The sequence below is a fragment of the Eublepharis macularius genome, chromosome 3 (assembly GCF_028583425.1).
Source record: "Eublepharis macularius isolate TG4126 chromosome 3, MPM_Emac_v1.0, whole genome shotgun sequence".
Lineage (NCBI taxonomy): Eukaryota > Metazoa > Chordata > Lepidosauria > Squamata > Eublepharidae > Eublepharis > Eublepharis macularius.
Window position 1 is genome coordinate 68,018,418 of NC_072792.1, and position 9,244 is coordinate 68,027,661.

Consider the following 9,244-nt stretch of genomic DNA (forward strand, 5'->3'; position numbering starts at 1 on the left):
TCTCTCAGTGTCAAACTGAGATCTCTCAGTGTCAAGCTGTGGGCATCTTCTCTGTTGCATTGGAAAATGAGCATGATAAGGAGCCACTGTATGCACTCAGTAAAAGCTACCTCCAAAGGAATGGGTTTCATACAGCTTGGCTTCAGTGTGCACCATGATACCTCCATCACTGGCATGATGGGGGGAATGTGGGAGTGCGCCCTGTACCCCCCTTTGGGGGCCCCATTCCATCTTCACTGCTCCACCAACCTGAAAAAGAAAAAACTACAACTACAAAAGATATCAATCTAATTGCATTGGAAATACAGACGGATTTCTGTCTGCAACACGGAGAATTGTCGCGAAAGGACATTCCTTCTTCCCGCAGAACGCTGGGGGGTTTACTAAGTTCCCCCCTCTGGACACTGGGACATTGAATATCACCTTGAAGGGTGTATTGGACGATAAGTATTTTGAAAATATTGTATGAGAGTTGATCATTATTTTGGTATTAAGTATAGCAATTAAGAAATATTTGCATCAAGTATAGCATTTAAGAAATATTATTCACTGAATCTTTCCCTGGCGTGGGTTTCTTGTTGTTTGGCATTTACTTGTGGGGAAAGCCTCTTTATTTTTGGACAGGTTTTCCACTGTGGCAGAAGGCCTCCTGCCAGCAGCCCATTTTGCCACCACTGTTTCAAGCATTGGAAGGGAAAAAAATTAAGAACACAACTGTCTGTGCTATTTCACTTCTGAAGGAAACTCAGAAGTGACAGAGAATCTCTTCAGGAATTCCAGCAATTCCTAGAGCCACGTCTATATAAATTCCAGGTTTCCTCAGAAGTTACATAGCAGTACATAGGGCATCATGTTGTGTCCATGTCCCCAACCCTGAGCCCATGGCCTAGTAACCTTACCAGTCAATGGCTGTAGTCATCTTCCAAGACTCTGCTTCGTGTGTCCCCACCTTCTGAGATTAGGTGGGTGACTACCAGAAAGAAAGTCTTCTCAGTTGAGGTATAAGCTCTAGAACTCTCTCCTCAGTGAGGCTCATATGTCCCCTTCTGTTATCTTCTGCCAGCCCCTGAAGACTTTTGTTTCGTTCAATAGTGATCAATGTACAATGTTTTAATTATTGTTTTTATGTTTAGTATGTTATTTTAGATCTGGATTTGTTTTAATGGTGTTGTTTTTTATGATTTTTAAGAAATGGTTTTATTAGGTATATTTTAATTTATTAGTTGCCTTGCTGCCCCTTATAAGGACTGAAAGATGTTATAAATTTTGTAAAATAGAGAAATGTGAATTTTGGAAGCACATTGTGAGTATATCTAGAGAAGGCATTTCTTCCACCCCATTCCATGGCTTAGATCTGTATTTCTGACTAATTCAGTATTACTAATAAACAATATGTATGTATTTTAAGTGTATGTAAAATACCACCCCATCTTCTCTAAAGTAGATCCAAGGCTAGTAAGCCAAGGGAACTATGAGAGTTTTAGTTTAATGATCAGTTGTCCATCAGATTCTTAAATACTACAATGGTCTGGTCTATAGAGTCACAACCTCTGAAGAAAAAAAATCTGAAATTAAGATACTGTTTTCATTTATACCTACAGCACATATCCCTGACAATTAAATTTACAGCTGCATTAAGGTGATCTTAAGCCATTTTAAAAATGTTAATATTAACATTTGTAGTAAAAGATTTTATCATTGGCTCATCCAATCCTTTTAACATTTTGGAAGGATAAAAGGCTTCTTATAGTGATTCAGTTGCAACACAATTTGTCTAATAAGCTTCTTAGAAAGGATTACCTGTTTTCTCACAAGTATTTTGTTTTTTAGGATATAAGGGCTGGTCTCAATGGTAAATTTTCAAAGCAAATTATTTAAAAATTAGTCTCATATTCAAGATTAATTGCAAGAAAGTTTTCTGTAACTTGTGGATACTTTTTATCCTTCAAAATAATTATAGTAGTCTTACCCACACAGATCAGTCACCTGTTTTAAAGGGAAAGGGACTTGTGCATTAAGCACCGGCAGGTCCATTTAATGTTTTAAAAGAAATGTGATTCAACATGAGTTAGCCAGAAATATAGGTCTGTACCATGGAGTGAGGGTGCAGGTGACAGCTTCTCTGACAGGCTCCTGGCCCCCTCCAATGTTGCAACATTTATTTACATTGCATGAGAAGAATATAAACCGCCTTCAAAAATTTAATTTGCTTTGTGTGCGTGTGTGTGTTTTCAACTCAAACCCGCTCAACCTATTTTTTCCAGACTATTTGTGATTCCACTAACACGGCTGCCGTTTCTTCCATGCAAAACTCTGAGTTATAATTTTATCTAGTAACCAGATCAGCATGGCAGATCACTTGGGATGCTACTTTATAAGTATTAATGCCTCTCTGGAAGTGTAGAGCTGCTGTGATAACATTTCCTCTGGCGTGCCTATTCCCCCATTATTATTAGAATTATATATGGTCATGGTACAGTATTTAACCATGGGAAAATGGCAACCACCCCAACAGGGCAACACATACAACACAAGCTGTTTAGCCCCTCAAAGAGTGCTTCAGAAAGCTGAGGCAGCTCGCAAAATCTGAACAGAATTGCAGGTAAGTCTTGGTTCAACCACTAGGTGGCACATACTTTCATACTGAATCACATTGTAAGAAGCCTGACAATACTAGAAATGCACAGGAATTCCATGATTACTCTTATTAACATGTATGACTGACATGCTGAACAAATAAAAGGACCTGATGCTTCTTCAGCCATATGCCATGAGGCAGCATAACCTGAGCTCAAAGCATTCCTGATGAATTTCCTTTCCAGTCTTTTCTGGAAAATCTCCCCCCCCCACCCCCAATCCATTTTTTGACATTTCACTTTGAAAAAAGTTAGATTAAGCTTCTTCACAATCTCCCCCTCACCCTATATTATGAACAGACAACTTCTCCCTTCCCAAAAAGTAATCTATTCTCCAGAGAATGGACTGTGTATATTATTACATTTTAATCTCAATCTTCCTCCAAAAAGTTCAGGGCAATGTAAAAAATTCTTCTCTCTCTCCTTTTCATCATCACAACTCTGCCAATAGGGTAGAAAGGGAGAATGTCTTCCAGTCAGCTTTACGGCCAAGTGGAGATCTGAACCCAATTCTCCTATTCCTAGCCCAAACTCTACCTACTACACCACAATGGATATCTCATGATGAATTCATACCCAAAGGAGTGCTTTGGAGCTAACATATTGAATAGGATTATAGAGAATCACTGGTTTACTTAATTAAATGATGGGGAAAGTCCCAGATTAACCAGGGTGTTCACTTCAGCTTGGACAAATGATTGAATAAATTATACCATGGGCATCAAGTTTAGCAGACAGACCTATGCAGGATCCTCACTTTTTATCATTACAAGTTACCTTTGACCTGGAGCAAGTGAAAGAAGTTAAACCTTTGAATTTATACACTATAGGTAGAGAGAAATGATCTGTTAGATACATAGCCATAACCTAAGGTAATAATTAAATTATTGTAGTTTCTGAATTACAATAACTTGCTAATTTCTGTTGTTGCAATTTAGTGACCTCTCGATGGAGATTTGTTTTTAAAAACCTGCTGGGACAATGTAATGATGAGATAATGACATATATTGCATTAGACTTCTAATTGGAAATTACTGTTCTCAAGCACTATAGGGCAGTCTTTGCCCCTTTCAGGTGTATGAAGTTCAAAGATGTGATGGGATTCCTGAGGCAGATGGTGTCTTCTCCTCTCTGAATCACATTAGATTTTCAGATATGACGGTGCCCTTACTGATTTGTCATCCTAGTGTCATTTGAGCACTTCTGCTTTGTTCTTGTTTCCCTGTGTGGCTTTATGATATATGGAGTCAAAAGCTAGATATTCTGATCTTTACCTCTTGTAATGACAGCATGAGATTACTGTCCAACCCTGATGACACAGGAACTGGCTGTATATACACAACTTATGGAAGGATCTAGAGAGGTAGGATCTTGTCACATGTCTACTTCATTATTAGGACTGGATTAGAACAGGGGGAAACACAGATGTAAGCAAAGCAGAGGATGGAATCAGATAACATACATTATGATCTGGCCTTTTCTGAGTTCTCTATATGGTGACTATAACACCATAAAGAACGAGTGATCTATGTTCTTCAGCTTTAAGTGGAAATTATTATAACTATAACTCTGCATCAGAAAAGTTGAAGCTGACTAGTGCTCTCTGCCTTTAAAAAACAAACCCTAAACTATTGAATTATCCCTGCAAATCTTTATGAAGGTCTGTTTCTTTCCCTTTGCTCCTCCTGTCCTGAAACTGCTCCTCATTTCTTTATGAAATTATTTAAAAGATGGACAAGACTATGGGGATGTAGCTCTGAAATGTTATGAAAAGCTCCTGCACTTCAAAGCTGACCACTGCACTACTCTTGAACAGAGGTTATCCATATGGTTCAAGCCACTATGCAGAAAGTTTCAAGACATGTTAAGTCATAGCCATATGCTGCTTTCTACCTTGAGACAAACAAGAAGCTATTAGTGACTACATGAACAAACACAATGTTAGTACACACCTATGGGAATGCAAACTTTGCTCAAAAATAGAAGTTACCAACTGAGAAAATAAGAGAGATTCACTATACAACCCTGACCTGGATAGCCCAGGTGAGCCTGATCTCGTCAGATCTCAGAAGCTAAGCAGGGTCAGCCTTGATTAATAATTGGATGGGAGACCTCCAAGGAAGATCAGGGTTGCAGAGGCAGGCAATAGCAAACCACCTCTGTTAGTCTCTTAACATGAAAACTCCACCAGGGGTTGCCATAAGCCAGCTGTGACTTGAGGGCACCACACACACATTCACTATACAGCTATTTCTGGTGAGGCGGAAGTCCAGTGTTTACAGGCACTGACACATGCAAGGGACTAAGCTCTGCAGCCCAAGGAAAGCTGTGTTTAAGGCAGAGATTACTAGGCTTCCGGATGTGTGAATTCAGGAGGTAATGAAGTCTCACCACTTAAATGAGTGCTAAAGCCCAATACAGAAATCTCAGCTATTCCATATTCTTATTATTTCCAACAGTTCAAGGTGTCAGCTATATCAGCAAATATAAAATGAACTAGTATTTTTATGAATATATGTGAAGCTCCTTTTCAGTGAGTGATAGGAAAATTAGCATCAACAAACTCTGTAGGAATCTCTTGTCCAGTTCCACTGCACGTATCAAAACCAATGACTAGATCATTTAAAAACACACATGCATTCTACAAGTAACTCTGCCTGTGAAGATTAATGTTTTTAGAATGCTGACACTCAAAGCTAATGACAAATCACTCAGACTCGCTGCCTTCCCACTGGATTGCTCCTGTGTAGTCAAATCAACATTTATTCCACAAAGGAAGAAGAGAAAACCATCACGCTATTTAGGAGGAACTCCAGCTGGTTTTGCTGAAAACAAAATTTTAGTGTGGCACTTCAGGCAACGTTTGAAGAGAGCCTTAGAGGCCATCTTCAGGAACGCGCGATTAAGAGAGGTCAACCAGTCCGAGTCGTAAAATACCGAGTCAAATACCATCCAAGCCAGAATCCAATAAGCGAAGTCAGAAGTCCGAAATCCGATGTCAAAAGCCAGAAGATCAAACACTAAGCAATAATCACGAGCACAGAGCAACGAAGCTCACGTTCTCTCCAAGCGGCGGCAAGAAGAGAACTGAGGGAAGGGGGCCGTTGGTCGCTGGAGGAGCATGTGACCATTTGGGCGGGAAAACGGTCGCTGAGGCGCGCGACTAACGGCCCCTTCGGAGCTATAGAAAGTTCTCCGGCGGCTGGCCTGCGCCTGCGCAGTCCCCATGTGTGGAGGCACAGAAGAACGAAGATGAACAAACAGGAACCCTGGTCACTATACTTGCAGCACAGGACTGAGTAGCAGTATTACAATAGCCTGTATGTTCTCCTCTATTCCTAGAGCATTAATACCTTAAAATATGAAACGCCAGTTAATTCTGAGGTTAGCAGATTCACATGAGTAGAAACTAGTATCTGAGAGACAAAAAGAATTACAGCAAATACCCGTAATAGTGTACTGATTTCAGAAGAAATCTAGAAAACTTTAAGTACCCATTTAGCTCCTGTCTGCAAATTCATCAGCCTGCTCTTCTTGTGGGTATAATTATGAATGAATTTTGGAGTCATCATTAAAAGAACACTAAAGATGTTATGAGCGTCATATGAAATGACAGAAGTACCTACAACAAGTGGTTTAAAGCTAGCAAGTTACATACAACTGCAACTATTGTTCATCTTGTTTTTTAAATATTCCATATAAAAAACTAATATATCTTCTGGCTGCTGGAGTCCCAGTTTTAATCTTCCAGACACATGAAGTAGAAAACAAAGATTGGATGAGAAACTTTCAATGAATGCAAATAGTGTAATACAGGTTGGATATCCAAGGATGTTTTCACTACATAGTGCTAGCAGCCAGCTGCTCAGCAACTCCAATATTTGAATTTCAAAACCATATGTGCTGCATACACTGTGTGCTACATTGCAGTCAGTAAGGTCGGGTATTTTGAGATTACTCAGGAAACACTGTTTTCAACCAAGTTTTTGAGAGAAAAAGAAAATGTTGCTTACAGCAACACTCTTCTATCAGATAAAAGTTGCCCAAGGAAAAACAGTGAATGGCAATACGAGACCAGCATGAAGTGAAAGGGGAAAATGTAAGAGAAACTAACAGGGAAAACTTAGGTTCACCTGTTACAACCACGAGGAATCAGAGATTGACCTGTAGGGGTGTGCACAAGCAAAAAAATAGGTAAATCCAGTTCAGTAATACTGTAAAATTTGGCCATTCAGTAAAATTTGGCCATTGATTCCTAAGGGAAACTTAATTTGGGTTTGGCCAGTGGCTGGGTGTGTGTGTCATTTTTTGACCAAATTTCACTAAATTTGCAGGGGATCTATTCCTGACTGTCCTCTAGTGACCCCCCTCCCCATATTTCAGGAGGGTTGAACTCTGGGGGTGGGGGTCATTTTATGGCCCCCGAAGAAAGTGCTCCCAGCTACCTCCAATCCCTATTATTCCCTATGAGGAAAACAATGGGGCCTATCCAGGGGGCCAGGGGTGGCATTTTGCAAGCAAAATCCACCAAATTGGATCCCAGGGAGCAATTCTATGGGCCCCTGAACAAGGTGCTCCCAGCCACTCCATTTGTGGAGAAAAAAAAAATCCCCCCTCCCCCAATCACGGGGGAAAAAAACTTTTGTGAGAAAAAAACTTTTCCCCCATTGTGGGAAAAAACTCCAAGCTGATTCCCACTGCACAAACAGTAAGGCTCTATGGCCAGAGGCACACTTCCAAATGCAAGCTCCACACCAGATATTCCAACAGAACCAAACTGACAATTCCCCCAAAAAACACTTATCAGGCTGACCAGCCACTCTCCATGTTACCAATGATGAGAAATTTTACAAGTTCTTTCCCAGGGGCACACACACACACAGGGCAAGGATGCTGTCCCGATTGCAGACTCACACTGGCAGCAGGCAAGGGATAACGCCCAAGTTGTTTGAGCAGGTCAACGCACAGTTCCAAAGTTCAGGCACCAACTGGGCACACTCACGGCTTCAAGTCCAAAGGGGGATTCCAGAAACACATCCACAGGAACAGGCCAAGGTCAGGGACAAGAGGATCAGTTCCAAACACAGCAGCAAGGTCAGTAGTAAGCGGACTCGTTGCTTCCACACAGCCACTCCCTTTTCGGCTGCTTTTAACCCTCACAGTGCTCAGCTGCTTGTGCTATAGCATGCACCTGCTGGCTGTCTCAGTCCTGCTCCTGCAAGCACTCATCATCACTAACGATGCTGGGCCAGTGCTGTGCTTCTAGCTTGGCACTGCTAGAGGGCTAGTCCTCCTCTGGCAGCGCTCCCGAGGCTCTGGTGATGAAGGGGGAGAGCTGGCCTGCATCTGGCTTTCTGTTGCCAGCCCAGGGCTGGGAAGCTGAGGAACCGATGTGCTGGGACCTGGCTGTGGATCATATCTGAGCCTTCAGAGCCTGCCTCCTCCTGCAGTGCCTCTGCCACTGGCTGTGGATCTGGGTCAGGTTCGCCAGCTGCCTCTCCCTCAGAAGAGTCCTCTGAGTCTCTCTGCTCCGCTGGGCCAGGTTGGTCCATGACAGATGCCACAGCCAAGACGTTCTCCCAAATGCAAGCTTATCCCTGGGGAAGATGAACAGAACTCCCCCCCCCCAAAAAAACAGCGTACCCTGAGCAGGCTGACCAGCCACTCTCCATTGTTCCCTATGAGGACCAACATCACACTAGAAAATCATCCAAATCAAAATGAAGGGACAGTCTGGCAAATAGAAGCAAACTGAAGCCAGGGAATGGAATCCCCACCGCCCACCCCCCCCCCCAAACCAAAGTGAAGCAAGGAGATTAACTTCATGCTGGAGAATCACATCCATTCCACCCGAGCCAAACTGAAGCAAGGGACACTCTTGCAACTTAGTCCAACAGAACCAGTGTCATTCCCTGCAGCCAGGCACTGGGTTCAGCTAGTGGGGGAACATACACCACAGAACAGAATCAAGCAGTACCCAGCCACAAGCACAAGGCAATAGCAAGCAAGCACAGTTGCGTAAGATGAATCCCACCCATGTGGCCTCAAGCTAAGACTGAGGTACTTGGGTGAGCCCCTCTACCAGTTCCTCCAACATCCTCTCGGTCCCTGGGGTGAGCATGAGAGAAAAATCATGTCCCCCAAGCCCACCCCAAAAGACTCCTCAAGCTGCTCTTCCTCCTGCTGCTGGTAGTCAACAGCTGGAGGAGGAAGAGCCTCAGCTGCAAGCCCCTTCCCAGTGCCAGCTTCTGCCTCTGGCACCTGTAGTGGGGATGGTGCTCCTGCAGCTGCCTCAGCAAAGAGGGCCTTGCAAATCTGCTTGCTGTCACTAAGTGTCAGGCTAGTGAACTGCAGCTGAACTGGGGTGGGCCTCCTCTGTGGAAGTGAGGGGATAGCCATAGCTTTTCCCCTCCCCTCCCCCTCTAGCTTTATCCCTCGACTCTCCCCTCTATGGTCTCTTGTCAATCATTTTTCTGCCAGCTGGAACCGACACTAACTAGTAACTAGCCTTATTATACAGTTAAATTACCAACCCACCCAAAGCAGCTAGCCAAAAATGAGTTTCTTTTAAAACCTACCTACCCTGAAAGCTTATTTTGCAGTCTAAA